Below are 9,146 nucleotides of genomic sequence, written 5' to 3'. Positions count from 1 at the left end.
CCTTGGCTGTTCCTCGGCCATTTGCCTTGCTGTGATTTTAGACAAGTTACTTTGCCTCACTGTGCCATGGAGGATCATTATCTCCATCTCACACCAAATGTGTACAGGGTCAGGCCATCCTGAGCAGTCTTCTTAGGTCTGCTTTTTAGGCTGAAGCCTGAGTTCAGTGCATCTTTCTGACCTGGAAACCATAAACAGACTCAGAAGGTGCCCTTTAGCAGAACGTAAACCCAGGTGAGCTTCAGAGATATATTTGTTTCTCCAGAGAACTACTCCCTCTCCATTCTAGGAGCCTATCTACAGGAATTCAGAGAACATAAGAGTTTTAAAATGCCAGTTATTACTCATTTTCAGGCCTGTTCACTTAGTAAGTTCCACCTCCCTTTGGGGAGAGACGGTGGGTTTAGGGTAAGCATGGAGAGGGGTTAATCCTATCCAGATCTCAGTCCTAAACTCACTCCGTCTCAGAAGGAGTCAGAATCTTACTCTCTAGGTTAGGAGAGGGCCACTTGAGAAGGGTGGAGAAGGGAAAAGAGGCAAAATCTAGGAAGGGCAGAACTAATTCAAGTAACGGGCTGGAGTACTTAGAGCAGCTCCTCTTGTACTCTCTTGATAACTCAAAGGCACCTACCCATCTTAGGCTTTTTCTAGAATAATGCCCACTTCTAAGAGTTGAAGCAACAGTGTTCTTCATATTTGCCTTGAACCAGCAGAGGGAGAGCTTTTAGGATTCTGTAGTTAGGGCGGGAAGTGTTGCTAGCTTCCTCTTTGATCAGTGGGATCAGGTTTTGGAGACTGTCTAGAGAAGCCATGTGAAAGGAAGGGCAGAACTCTAATCCAGTTGCCAGCGCCTAGAGGTAGGGCCTGTTTCTTTTCATTCAGTACTATCACAGTGCTGAATAAATTTTCGTCTTAGGAGACAAAGGTGCATGCAAAGAGTGGCCCCTAATCTTCATATGTGGCCTATGGTGTCATATAACTATGGTTTAAATTTCTGCAAACATCAGAAGCAGTTTTTATTTGACTCCCTCAATTGTGAGAACAGGTGATCAGCAGTTAGTTTTAAATTTGGGCAAACACCAAGTTTTACCTAAGTTATGTAGGTAACCCCCTAAAACTTCCCCTTGGCTTTGTGAATGGAGGCCTGTTGCTTTATAAACCTCTTTCTTCACAGCTAGCTTCAGGACACATAATACTCTTAGTGACCTTTCTGCTAAGTATACCCATTTTACGCTATGCCACTCCATCTCTCTAAAACAAGTCAAAAAGTTAGCTAATGTTTTGGTAGTAAAGCATGCCAGAGCATATGTCCATTTATCAGACTGCCAGGTTAAGGGACTGAAAAAGAATGGGGAAGTGGGAATGGGGGGTTTGGATGTATAGGATACAGGAATCCAGTAGGGACATTAAGTGTGTTATAAAAAAAATAAAAAGCTGGAGGTGGGATCATGGAGGAGACAGCCTATAAATTATGGAACTAAGTGAGGTGGTGTTTTTAGAAAATACATATTCCAAAGCCCTGGTTCTCACTTTCACAAAGCCTACCTACCAAGCCCAGGATGAAAACCTAAGCAAGCTCTTCATTCATTGACAATTCTGTGAGAACATGGACAAATGAAAATAGTTTGGGATTGTGAGCACATTTCTTCTTTTAGAGTTTAATTTACAATGATGTCTGTAATTTTTAACCAAAAAACCCTTATACACTTTCAAAGGACCATGTGCATTTTCATTGTAGCACTTAATGTGGTTGTACTTTTACATTTATGTGTTTCTTTGATTAATATGTGCCTCCTTCCCACCCGTCCCCCCCAACTAGATTATAAACTCTCGAAAGCAGGAAGTCTGTCTTGGCTTACTGTGTTTTCATCATTGTATTCACAGTGCACAGTTGCCTGGCACATTAAGAGTGCTCAATAAAAATTCATTAAAAGAATCAGTGTGGTAATAGTAGCTATTTTTTAAATTAACTGTGAATACTTAGCAATTTATAACTGAGTAAAAGCTGTAAATTGCTGATTGTATTTGCTGGGTGCTTAATACTGCAGAAGCCACCTGTCCTCTTGCTTCTGTCCTAGATCTTTGTATACAAGACACTGTCTATAGCAGTGAGTGCATATCAAGGCTGCCCGTGGCCCCTTCATTTCAACAGCATTCTGGAATAGTGGTGCCAGGCCAGGAGGGGGACACATTGCCCCTGAAGCTCCTAGAAGAAAAACAGGATAGGAAGGGTAGGGGTACACTGACTTTAGAGTTAGCAATAAAAGGCTTTGGGGACTCTGATTTTCAGATGGCTCCCTTTCTCCTTCCAGCCAGATTTCATAGGCATGTTGAAGTAAATTAAACCCCAAATCCCTCTGATGTAGCTGAAGGAGTAATTCAACTTTTCATGGCCCAACATCCTCGTCATGTCATCAAAACTGTAAATCAAGCCATCAATTTTATTTCTGGAAGGAAACCAAAAAATTAACCAAAAAAAGTTGCCTTTGGAAGAGGAAGGAGTGATGCTTTCACTCTTTATTTCTTATCTTTTTTTGTTTGAATATTCAGACCATGAAAATGCATTTTATATAAAATACAAATGTTTTATACACATAAAATATGTACACACATAGGAAATTTTTATGTCAGTAGGAGTTATCTGGTGATGTGGAATTACAGACCAGGTTTTTTTCTCTTCTGTATACTTTTATGTATTAAAAAATAGTGTTTTTTTTTTTAAAGTTGTGTCTCTTCCCACTCAGTGCATCTCTGTCTCCACTCCTCACATCAGTTTTCCATTATTACAAATAGGTCTTGCTGCTTTTCCCTCAAGATTTCCTAAATTCCTCTACTCCCATCAAGGCTAGGTTACATACATTCAAGAATACCACTCATCTTCCTCTCTTCCTCTTCCCTTTCTCTAGCTCCTACCTCTGTGGAGCTGGTTATGCATTTCCATTCATGCTGTACAAGCACTTGGACATTATATAAATCAAGATACCTGTCTTCACAAAGCTTACTTTAATGCAGGTACACAAAAGATACCACAAAGTCTTTGTTGCATGCAGAAGGACAGAAGATAACTCGTATCGAGATGTATTGATTGAAAGCTTTACAGGTTTTTATTCCTTCCACTCATGGACCATCAGGCAAGAAAAGTGTTGTGTAGAAAACAAGGGAAATGAGCATGTTTAAGAGAAGTGAAAGAGCAGAGTAAAAAAAGAGACAGAGGGACTTCCCTGGCGGTCCAGTTGTTAGGACTCCGCGCTTCCACTGCATGGGGCAGGGGTTCTATCCCTGGCTGGGGAACTAGGATCCCGCATGCCACACAGCGCGGCCAAAAAAATAGAGACAGAGTTACATTACAGTAGAGGAAGATAGCAAAAAATTAAATCAACCATATTCTGGTACTGTTTTCTTTCATCTTCTCTCTGATACTTTGCCCCTCCTAAAGTTCAATCCAGCCCTCCCATAGCCGGTATACCTACATAAGGATGATTATGACAACATTTACCGACTCTCACCCACCTATCTTCCTTTCTTTTCAGGAGCAATTGCAGAAGTCTTCATATTTCTAGAAGGAAGGACTGCAGAAGACATTTTTGCCCCAGGGAGGCAGGGATAGAAGCCACAGAAATGTTGAGCGCCCTTGGGGCCAATGGGCAGTCACCTCTAGGGCCTGACTTCCAGAAGGTGGGTATGGTTGCTGGGGCAGGAATGGGTTATGGAGAAGGCCCTGTTGTAGCTGCCCGGAAATGGTGAGTTGGGTGAGCAAATATGTTATTTATGTATGTCTATATCTTTGTACCGGTAGAGGAGGAACAAGATGAGGATAGGCATAGAAGGTGTATATTTTATTTTTTTATTATTTTTATTTATTTATTTATTTATTTATTTTGCGGTACGTGGGCCTCTCACTGTTGTGGCCTCTCCCGTTGCGGAGCACAGGCTCCAGACGCGCAGGCTCAGCGGCCATGGCTCACGGGCCCAGCCGCTCCGCAGCATGTGGGATCTTCCCGGACTGGGGCACGAGCCCGTGTCCCCTGCGTCGGCAGGCGGACTCTCAACCACTGCGCCACCAGAGAAGCCCAGAAGGTGTATATTTTAAACTTTCCACTCCCCATCTCAAATTATCTCCTAACTTCTGTCTCTCATTTTGTGCCATGATACTTACATTAAAGCTGTGGAATTCAGATCTTCTCATCCCTCCTGGGCCCTGGGCCCAATGCTCCCAGCAAGTAGAACATCTCCTGTCTCGGCTTTAGCCTTCCTTCCTGGTCCATACAAGAATCGGGGTAAAAATTGGGTATGTCCTTAGAGGAGTGGGGTATAAATAGACAAAGGAGTCTCAAGGAAGGGGGGACAATCACAAAGGATGTGTTTGAAAAGTCCTGGGATTTCAGACTTCAAGACAGCTGTCTTGCAGTTTCCATTCAGTCTTACTACCTCTTCTACACATAGTAGAACTTTTGGTACACAGAAACAGGCAAGCATTTCAAAATACCAAGGAAACACCTTAGTCTCTGTTCATCTAAAAAGCCAATAGGTGCTTCTTTTATGCCCTTTTGTGCTTTGGAACTGGGCTCAGGAACACAGTGAGGATGAGAACCTGACCTTTAAGTCCTTTAAACTCTGAGACTTATTTAAATCTGAGCTGCCCCAACTCCAAATTTACCCTTAAAACTGTTAACCTTGGGCTTCCCTGGTGGCGCAGTGGTTGAGCGTCCGCCTGCCGATGCAGGGGACACGGGTTCGTGCCCCGGTCTGGGAAGATCCCATATGCCACGGAGCGGCTAGGCCCGTGAGCCTTGGCCGCTGAGCCTGTGTGTCTGGAGCCTGTGCTCCACAACGGGAGAGGCCACAACAGTGAGAGGCCCGTGTACCGCAAAAAACAAAAACAAAAACAAAAAACTGTTAACCTAGTTTTATTTCTGATTTGTAAATGCTGGCACTTTTAGAGTCCTGGATGTCTGCTTTACTGCCCAAATAAACCTGTGGTTTGGGTAACTTTTGGGACTACTCATAACACTATAAATATAAAGAACTACATAATATACAACCAAAGCCATCGATAGAATAAGAAGGAAGAAGTAAGGGGTAAAAAGTATCTCAAGGCCTCTTTTTGCTGAGCTTATATCAGTTAATGACTACTCATTCCTCAGGCATGACTCTGTGGATGAAGCAATGGAAAGCAGCCTGGTGCCAGGGCTGCCAACACTTTGTCACCACTACTTTCTCCCCCTTGCTCCAGTCCAAGATCTGTTTCTCATCAGCTACCACATTCCTCTGCTCAGGGACAATCAAGGGTGTTGGTCACAGCTTTTATTCCTAAATGTGACTCACCTACCTACCAGCCCCTGGTTTGCTGCTTACACCTCCCTTCTTCAGTAATATCTGGAGTCCACCTTTGAGATGTGCTGATCTAGGGCATGGGCAGAGGGAAAGGAAACATTTTTTAGAATAATATTTTTCCCTTTGGACTTTTAAAATTTAATATGCTAGAGTTCACATACATTATGAATGATTAAATATTTAAAATCTACTTTTTTATTGAAATATAATTCATATAACATTAAATTTCACATAAGATTCATCATTTTAAAGTGTGTACAAGAAGATTGTGTTGAAGATTGTGCACCAGTCACTGTTATCTAATTGCAGAATATTTCCATCACCCCACTTAAAAAACACATACCAATTAGCAGACATTCCCAATTACCTCAAAGCCACCAGCAATCATCAGTCTGCTTTCTGTCTCTATGAATTTACCTATTCTGGACAATTCTGGAGTCATATAATATGTGGTCTTTTGTGTTTGGCTTCTTTCACTTAACATTTTCAAGATTCATCCATGTTGTACCATGTATCAGTACCTCATTTTTTATAGTTGAATAATATTCCACTGTATAGATATAAACACATTTTGTTTATCCATTGGTTGGTAAGCATTTGGATTATTTCCACTTTTTTGCTATTATGCTGCTGTGAAAATTTGTGTACAAGTATTTGTGTGGACATACTTTTCAATTCTCTTGGGTATGTACTGGGTCATGACAACTCTTAACTTTTTTAAAAGTATAATTTTGTATTAAAGTATAAGGTACATATAACAAAACAAAAGCACACACAACTGTTAAGCTCAGTACTTTTCACAAAGTGAACAGTTTGTGTAACACTTCGGGTAACCAACACCCAAATCAAAAAATGGAATGTGACCAACAGCCCTGAAGCCCCTCTCCTGTTCTCTTGCAGTCACTACTTTCCTGAAATATAACTGCTATCTCAGGTGCTTTTTGTTTTTGTTTTATGGAGCTGAAATTCACATCACATAAAGTTAACCACTTTAAAGTGAACAATTCAGTGGCATTTAGTACATTCACAGTGTTGTGCCACCGAAACCTTTGTCTAGTTCTAAAACATTTTCACCACCACAAAATAAAACCCTGTGTCCCTTATGCAGTTAGTTCCCATTCCTACCTCCCCATAGACCCTGGCAATCACCAGTCTTCCTTCTGTCTCTATGGATTTACATATTCTGGATATTTCATATAAATGGAGTCATACAATCAGTGACCTTTTCTATCTGTCTTCTTTCACTTAGAAGAATGTTTCTGAGGTTCATCCATGCTATAGCAAGTATAGGTATTCCATTATTTTTTATGGCTAAATAATATTCCATTGTCTGTGTATACCACAATTTATTTATCCATTAATTCATTGATAGACATTTGGGTTGTTTCCACCTTTTGGCTACTGTGCATAATATGCTATGAACATTCATGAATAAGTATTTGTTTGACTACTTGTTTTCAGTTCTTTTCAGTATATACCTAGAAGTGGAATTTCTGGGTCATATGGTTATTCTATGTGTAACATTTTGAGGAACCACCAAACTGTTTTCCACAGCACCAGAATCATCTTACATCCCTTCCAGTAAAATGTATGATGGTTCCAGTTTCTCCATATTCATAATACTTAATTTCCTTTTTCATATATTATAACCATCTATTTCATTGTGGTTTTGATTTACATTTTTCTGATGACTAACGATATTGAGCATCTCTTCATGTGCTTTTTGGCTATTTTATATCTTTTTTGGAAAAATGTCTAGTGAAGTCCTTTTCCATTTTTTAATTGGGTTGTTTGCCTTTTTGTCATAGAATTATAAGAATTCTTTTTTTTTTTTTTTTTTTTTTTTGCGGTACGCGGGCCTCTCACCGTTGTGGCCTCTCCCGTTGTGGAGCACAGGCTCCGGACGTGCAGGCTTAGCGGCCATGGCTCACAGGCCCAGCCGCTCCGCGGCATGTGGGATCTTCCCGGACCGGGGCACGAACCCGTGTCCCCTGCATCGGCAGGTGGACTCTCAACCACTGCACCACCAGGGAAGCCCCAAGAATTCTTTATATATTCTGGATACTAGATCTTTACCAGATATTTTCAAATATTTTCTCCCATTCTGTAGGTTGTCTTTTCACTTGCTTTTGTTGGCTCCGTTTTTTTCTAGTTCCTCAAGGTGTAAAAGTTAGGTTGTTGATTTGAGATCTTCTTTTTAAAAATGTTTACAGCTATAGTTTCCCTCTGAGCACTGTTTTCACTGCACCCCATACATTTTGATATGCTGTGTTTTTATTTTCACACATCTCAAAGTATTTTATAATTTCTCTTATGAATCTTCCTTTGACCCGTTGGTTCTTTAAGAGTGTGTTGTTTAATTTCCACATTTTGTGAATTTTCCAGTTTTCCTCCTGTTATTGATTTTTAGCTTTATTCCATTGTGGTTGGAGACGATCCTTTGTATGATTTTAATCTTTTAAAATGTACTAAGACTTGCTTTGTGGCCTAACATATGATCTACCCTGGAGAATGTTTTATGTGAGCTTAAGAAGATTGTGTATTCTGCTGTTTTGGGATAAATTATTCTGTATGTCTGTTAGATCTAGTTAATTTAGAATTGTTCAAGTCATCTATTTCCTTAGTGAACTTCTGTCTAGATGTTCTGTTCATTATTGGAGTACTGGAATCTCCAACTGTTATCGTAGAACTGTCTATTTCCCCTTCAGTTATGCCAGTATTTGATTTAAAATATTTGTCTAATAAGTCCAGTGTCTGGGCTTCCTTGGTGATGGTTTCTATAAACTCCTTTTTTCCTGTGAATGAACAATACTTTATTCTTTTTATACCTTGTGATTTTTTGTTTAAAACTGGACATTTTGAATATTATGATGTGTCAATCTGGGAGTCAGATCCCCCTCCCAAGTTTTGCTGTTGTTGATTATTGAAGTCTGTAGTCATCATTTGTTTACTGACTTTGCCAAACTATTTTTGCTAAGACTGTATGCTTGTGTTTGGTCCTTAAATCTCTGTTCCAGTATCTCAGCAGTTAGTGACCTGACAGAGATTTCCTTAAATGCCTGGTGTGAAAAAATGAACAAAAACAGACAAAAAACCCACTTCTCTTGGTCTTTGCAGACACTGACCTGGGGCACCACTTCAATGCTAAGCCAATCTGCCTAAAACTCTGCCTTGGCCTTCACCTCCTGGCTGCCTGGAACCCAAAGTTCAGCCAAAGGTGCAAGCCTAGGGTCCTCTCAGGTCTTTTCTGAACTCTCATCTGTCTCTGGGCATATACTTTACATGTTGGATTTCCCCATACACATGGTAGCCCTTCAGAATTCTTATTTCCCCATGTATCTTCCTCCTCAGACTCCTCCTTTCCAGACTTTTAGATCCGTCTGCTGCTTGTTCCATTCGCTGTTTCTTTCTCTATGCAGCCACTGGTAGTATATGTCTTTAAATGCTTTCAATGGATGCTTTGAAAGCTGCTCCAGCTTGAGGGGGGCAAAACAAGGTCAGCCTCAGCACAGATTCCTCGGGGAACTGCTAGACAGGGCAAGATTCACAGCTACAATCTTTTGAGAACAAGGTGCATATTATCTTCCCCTGGCACCCGCAAGCCACACCAGGAATATGGGCTGCTGTCCCAATGGCCACCTCCAAGCTGTGGAATGGGGGATGTTAGATGGGTAAGCAAAAATGCTACAATGCTTTGTTACTGAAATTTTGCAGCTGCTTTTTTCATTAAGCACACCACTGGTTGGACTCCATTGTTAAGTTTTTTTATTAGATTCCAGAGTTCTGAAAAACTTGATTCTGTCAGTTTTTGC

This window comes from Hyperoodon ampullatus, assembly GCF_949752795.1.
Source record: "Hyperoodon ampullatus genome assembly, chromosome: 10".
NCBI classification, from domain to species: domain Eukaryota; kingdom Metazoa; phylum Chordata; class Mammalia; order Artiodactyla; family Ziphiidae; genus Hyperoodon; species Hyperoodon ampullatus.
The sequence above is the reverse complement of the archived record's forward strand: the minus strand, read 5'-3'. Positions refer to the sequence as shown.